Source organism: Halichoerus grypus, chromosome 2 (genome assembly GCF_964656455.1).
Source record: "Halichoerus grypus chromosome 2, mHalGry1.hap1.1, whole genome shotgun sequence".
NCBI classification, from domain to species: Eukaryota; Metazoa; Chordata; class Mammalia; order Carnivora; family Phocidae; genus Halichoerus; species Halichoerus grypus.
In genome coordinates this window covers 185,373,837-185,380,351 of record NC_135713.1, presented here as the reverse complement: position 1 = coordinate 185,380,351, position 6,515 = coordinate 185,373,837, and positions in this window count along the sequence as shown.

Genomic DNA, 6,515 nt, shown 5'->3' with positions numbered 1-6,515 from the left:
TGCCATCCTAAGAGGGGCTGAAAGGCTTGAAACCTGGGCCACCAGAAGAGCATCCTAACCATTCACCCACACTGGGTCTCTCCCCTTGCCAGTCATCCATTCTACTATCTCTTACCAGATTTGACTTTGTAACACTAAAATCCCCCATTCAAAGCCTCCAGTGGTTTTCCACTGAATTATGTACTTCCCAGGATAACGTTTTAGACCCTCAATTTTCACTCATTCGGCAAATATTTACTGAATTTTTATCATGTCCTAGGCACTAGGCTAAAAGCAGGGGATATAAAGATTTAAAGACATGGTACAGCCCCTCAGAGAGACAGCCACATAAACAAGTTCACCATCACGAGGATGGACTAAACGAGGGCACTGTGGTCTCCGGTATGGTCTCACACACTATCTTCCCATTGTCACCTCCCAATTTTCTTTTCAGACCCAGCCAGATTGGACTAAACTTTACTTCTCGACCATGTCCGGGGTTGTTTTTGTTTTCTTCCGGACCCGTATGCCTCATACCACACCTCATATCCACTTTTTAAAATCATATTGTGGGGAGCCCGGGTGGCTCAGTCGGTGAGGCACCTGACTCTTGGTTTCAGCTCACTTCATGATCTCAGGGTTGTGGGATCGAGCCCCACATCAGACTCCACACTCGGCGGGAAGTCTGCTTGAGATTCTCTTCTCTCTCTCCTTCTGCCCCTCTCCCCACCTCTAAAATAAATCTTTTTAAAACAATTTAAGATCATATTTATCTTTTCCTGCCATCTCAAATGTCACCTCCTCTGAAGAAGGGGACTTGATCCTCTCAGCTGGTGTGAAGGCATTTCCTTCTCAAGTAATGACACTCTTTGATAGTGGCACTTAACTCAGGCCAGCTGTGTGTGGACCCATCTTACTCCACTGCACACTCCATGGGGGCAAGGTCTGCCACAAGCATTTTTTGTCCCCCACAAGCATTCAGCAGACAGTTGCTCTGCATAGCCCTACGGCTGAACAAGCAGGAGGTGCGTGGGGCTGCCATTTTGCCTTCTCGTTGGATAATCCAGACCTGTTGACGTCTCTAAGCAGGACTGGCTACATAATGTGGTGAGTGCAAAATGAAAATGCAGGGCTCCTTGTTCAAAAACTGCTCAGAATTTCAAGAGGGTGACAACAGAGCATTTAACCAAGTGCAGAGCCCTTCTAAGTGTGGGGCCACGTGAGACTACGCAGATGGCGTGTCCATGACGCTGAGCCGATTTCTAGGATCAAAGGTGCTGGCACCAAATTGTCCCCTAGAAAGACAAATAATTCTGACTTCACCTTATTAACAGACTTCCTTTTTATCAGCTTAGGAACCTTGACTGGCTGGGGCTGGTGACTAGGGAGAAAAAGGGAGAGATGTAGAGGTTCTAGAAAGCCCCATTTCAGCAATTCTTATAGCTTTCGTGTAGTCCAGGGTATAATCTATGGCAACCTGATAATGACAATGGAAAAACTGACCTTCTATCAGTCCGTTTGGAGGTTTCTAAATGGCATTGGGAAAGGGCTAGCAAAGGGAGGGTTAATTTTTTTTAAGTTTTCTCTACACCCAATGTGGGGCTCAAACTCACAACCCCAGGATCAAGAGTCACATGCTCCACCGACTGAGCCAGCCAGGTGCCCCAGGAGGCTTAATTTTTTACTAGTCTCCCTAGATGTAATCAGGGCTTCCTTCTTCTGCCATCCAGATGGGCCTTGACTTACTTACTAAGAAGAACTCGACACCAGGAGTCCTTGAAAACCAGGCCTAGGTGGAGATGAAGGTGTTGTGTATATGTGTGCTTCACAGATGGACACAAATGGCTTCTCCATTCACTACTTTGGATAATTAAGTGAGGAGTACTATAGGCTTCAAATATCCTAGAATCCCCTGACATCCTTGAGGCCAGAAATTCATCCCATTAGGACTTCATAAAGCAAAGCTGAATCAACATTGTGAAGCAGGTTCTCGACTTCAGACCTCACCCTTCTTCCACCCCTGCCCCATACTCCTCCTCCAAAGCTCATTCCTGGGATCTAACTCAGAAAGAGCAAGTGAGGCAAAGTCTTGGATCACGTTCTTGGAGAGGGTAGAAAATGAACTAGCAAAATGAAATGTTATGCCTGGAGCCTAGCTAGGGTTGATACTGGGCAGACACATGGCAGCCTCAGGGCCCCCAAAAGGGCCACCTCAGACACCAGGCTCCCAGCAAGGAGAGCAGGGCTTACCATTCATCCAAAGAAATTCTTCAAAGGCTCCTGCACGCATTTTTGGTGAATTTGGAGCTTTCTCAATGAGGAGTGCTCAAGAGAACTCTCTCTCCCACTTCCCACTTCCCATTCTCACTCTGGATCAGGCTCACCATCCCGGTATTGAGCATGGCAATTTATTTTAATGTACACTTCGGGGGAAGATGCATCATTTCTGCAGGTTGGTGGAAGAAACACCTGCAGGCTGGGTACTCTCGCCTCACTTCTTCATCAGCTGGATTGATGTGGATGTGGACTGGTAAGGGAGGTAGCAGGAAGGTGTTGGGCACTGAGGTGGCTCATGTGGGAGGAGGTCTGGTCTGTACCTGGTAAAGTTACACCTGCCCCAATTCCCTTACTCGGGGCTCAGAATCCTCCATCATGCCTTGCCCTTTCTCTGTCTTTTCTCTTTGGGGTTGAAAACCAACTGACACAGACCTGTTGGTAGACTGAGGGCTTTGGATTCCTGGAAACTTTGAGTCCTTCTCTGAAACACTCCTCCCTTCACATTGCTTTCTCTGGGAGGAGTGTCCTAGATGATGGCGCCATCTGAGGGACCCATAGGAATGCCACTGGTGGGGCAATTGGGGTGTGTCCTGGGGCAGCACCAATACGTCTCAGAAGTCATGGTCCTACAGCACTGTAAGTTAACTGGGAGGGCACAAAAGACAAGGCTGTTGGCCCAGTGGTGTTAATGGGAGGTAGTTATAAGACCAGGATATCTAGATGAGGAAATAAAACTTTCAGTTGACTCCACGGACATTGTAGACACTTTAAGAAACGATAAATCATTTCCTGGGAGTAAGAGGTGGAAAGGGGGAAAAATGGCAGAGATCCAGTCTGATTCTGAAAAGAAAAAAAACAAACATTTTTTTCTTAGATTTTCCTTTAAAATGTCCTCTAGAATATTCAAGTCAATTAACTCTCATCACCATCCTGTCTAGTAGGTCAGGAGGCACCCAAGTGATCCACATCCACAGTCACCAGAAACTCATTTTACCTATGCACCATTCATCTTCCTGCATCCTTAAGGCCCCAGACATTTGATATGGACCGTTTAAGAGCAGCCAAGATGGCTGGTCAGAGACAAGAAGTGGTAGTGGTTAAGTGCACAGGTGTAGGGGCTCTGAGTGTCCTTGTGCAAGTTACTTAACCTCTATGGCCCTTGGCTTTCTCCTTTGAAAAAAGAGAACTACAATGGCACTCACCACACAGAGTTGCTTTGAGGATTGAGAGAATGTATGCAAAGCTTTTAGTACACCAAAAGCAAGTGTGTCTTGCTTCAGTCCCTGCTGGGCTCACCACCATCAACACAGTATCATCATCATCCTCATGCTCATGATCATCATCACCACTGCAGTTACCGTGTACTCACTAGGGTGCCAGGTACCCCACTTTAGCAAGCCTTTGATCATCTTAAAATCTACAGAAAGGGCTATTTATCCCTTAAAACTCAACTGTTGACAGATCTGAAACCCGAGGCTCATTGACTGACCCACTGTGAAAGTGGATCCAGAGCAAGGATGATGAGATTGTAGTGATTTAAGTAGAAACATGGAGGAATTTGTCAGAGCTCCCTTCCTCACATGGGGCAAGATGGAAGAAACATTGTGCTATTTGTCCAGAAGCCATCACTTATGTGAGGTTGGGCGAGTCATTTACTGTCCCCAAACCTTAATTCTCTTCATCTGCAAATTGAGGATAATGAGGTCTTCTTGCCAAACTCACAGCATTGACCTGAGGATTACATGAGACATGGCACCTCTACTTGATGTGTGGAAGGTATTACACCAACCAGGAGAGCCCCTGATCCATAATTTGGACCTCTGCTCTACTCTTTCCTTCTTTCATTCAACCATTATTTATTATGCAGAAGCCCTATTCTTAAGCCACATCATCCTCCATTTGTAAATCAATGCATCGATAGTGGGGCATCGCCCTGTACATAACTAGATTTTATGAGTTTGCCTTGTACGTGTCAGTCCTTTGCAGACTGGTTAATTGGGGATTTTTAGAAGCCATCACTTGACATAAGAGCAGAGAGCCAGCTCTGAGATCTGGTGACCCCACACAGCATGCTAAGAGGCCCTGCCTGGTCTTAACTACCTCTGCTACCCGCAGAAATGCCTTCACTGAAGAGCTATTTACTATGCCCTTAGCTCAAACTGAAGACTACTAAAAATGCCATTGGAAAGAAAGATAGTATGGCTTGGGAATCAGAACCATCTGACTCAAATCCTTGCTCTGCCACTTAAAAGCTATGGGACCTCCCAAAGGTTAGGGCTTATGCTTTTTGAGCCTCAATTTTTTTTCTTTTCTAAAGGGCACAATTGTGATTGGAATGAAATTAGATAAAAAAAAAAAAAAAAGAAGTCTATGTAGAGTGTTCTGGCATCTCTATGGTAGGCTACCAAAAAAGGGGGTAACTATTACCATCATTAATATTCATTAAAAAGTCAGTGCCTTCAGCCACTGTCCACTAGAGTAGTAAAAGTCTCTAACAGAAGACTCCGTATGACAAACTGCTCTTAGAAATTAGAGCCAGGGAAACAAGTCTCTCCTAAAGAACTAGCTACCTATTTATCTTTACTTTTGAACTTATTTTTACTCGCTGAGGAGAAAATATCAAAAACTTTTCTGCCAACAAAATCGCAGAGCTTCTCAGGGAGTCTGAACCCAAGCTGGACTTCGCTAAAGAATGACACAAAGATGATGTAATGAGCGCTGGGTGTTAACATGCACCGGAGGAGTAACTGAACTCTACATCTGAAACTAATAATACGCTATATGTTAACTAATTGAATTTAAATAAAATAAGTTAAAAAGAAAAAAATGACACAAAGAGGGGCGCCTGATGTCGGAGATTCAACTAAGCAAGAAGCTCTCCCTGTTTCTAGCTCACCATAACCCAAACCTGATGCTGAGTTACCAATCACGTAAGTACCGGTATGGGGACGCCTGGGTGGAACAGTCGGTTAAGCCTCCGACTCTTGGTTTCAATTCTCTCTCTTTCTCACTAAAATAAATAAATAAATCTTTTTTTTTTTTTTTTAAGATTTTATTTATTTATTTGACAAAGAGAGACACAGCGAGACAGGGAACACAAGCAGGGGGTAGTGGGAGAGGGAGAAGCAGGCTTCCCCGGAGCAGGGAGCACGATGCGGGGCTCGATCCCAGGAGCCTGGGATCATGACCTGAGCCGAAGGCATATGCCTAACGACTGAGTCACCCAGGCGCCCCTAAATAAATCTTTAAAAAACTTTTTTTTTTAATTTTAGTACTGGAAAATTACAAACCGAATATAGTAGGGGTGGGTTCGAGCTCCATAAGGATCGGGGAGTTTTGTTCCAGTAACAGGCCCATTGGTCAGTCCTGCCTGTCACAGATTCCTCTGCCCAGGCCTAGGTCTAGATGTAGGACAGTCCTCACTACCACAGCTGAGATACTTATTCAAGAGACAGATTCCCAGGGTTTCATCCCAAGCCTCTTGTGTCAGAAGTTTCAGGGGTGTGACCCAGAAAACTGTAGACTTAACAAGGGCCCCCCCATGATTCATATTGTCAGGGAAGTTTGGGAAACACCAGGCCCAGTTTTTCTCTGAGGGTGGTGAGAAGGGCATCAGAATCATGGAGAAGACCTTCTCAAATGCAGATTCCTGGGCCCCCCAGGACCTACTGAATCAGAATTTCTGGAAGCAGGCCCTGGGATATGCATTTTTACAAGCACCCAAAGTGATGTCTATGGGCTGATGTTTACTCGCCCACCCTCCTGCAGCGTGAGCTACTTGGTCACGAGGGGGCAGGGTCAAACTGGTGGTCACAGTCCGCTTTAGTGGCAGGAGTGAGGGAGATGATTAGAATGCGTAGCCTTGGGGTGTCTGGGTGGCTCAGTCAGTTGGGCATCTGCCTTCGGCTCAGGTCGTGATCTCAGGGTCCTGGGATCGAGCCCTGCAGCAGGCTTCCCGCTCAGCAGGAAGTCTGCTTCTCCCTCTCCCACTCCCTCTGCCCTTCCTCCTGCTCATGCGTGCTCTCTCTCAAACAAATAAATAAAATTTTTAAAAAACGCGTAGTCTTCTTCTCTAGGCAGCCAAGCAACATGAGCCCCTCTACCCCACACGGCGCTACGCTGTAGAGCTCTCCTAAGTCGGTACTCCCCTCCCTCCTGCAGCAGCCCTAGGTTCTGACAGAGGGCTCCTCGCTCTCTCCTCTGTCCTTGCACACAGTGGCATCAAAGCTTTTCCAAGGTCTTTGTTTTCAGATCTTCTC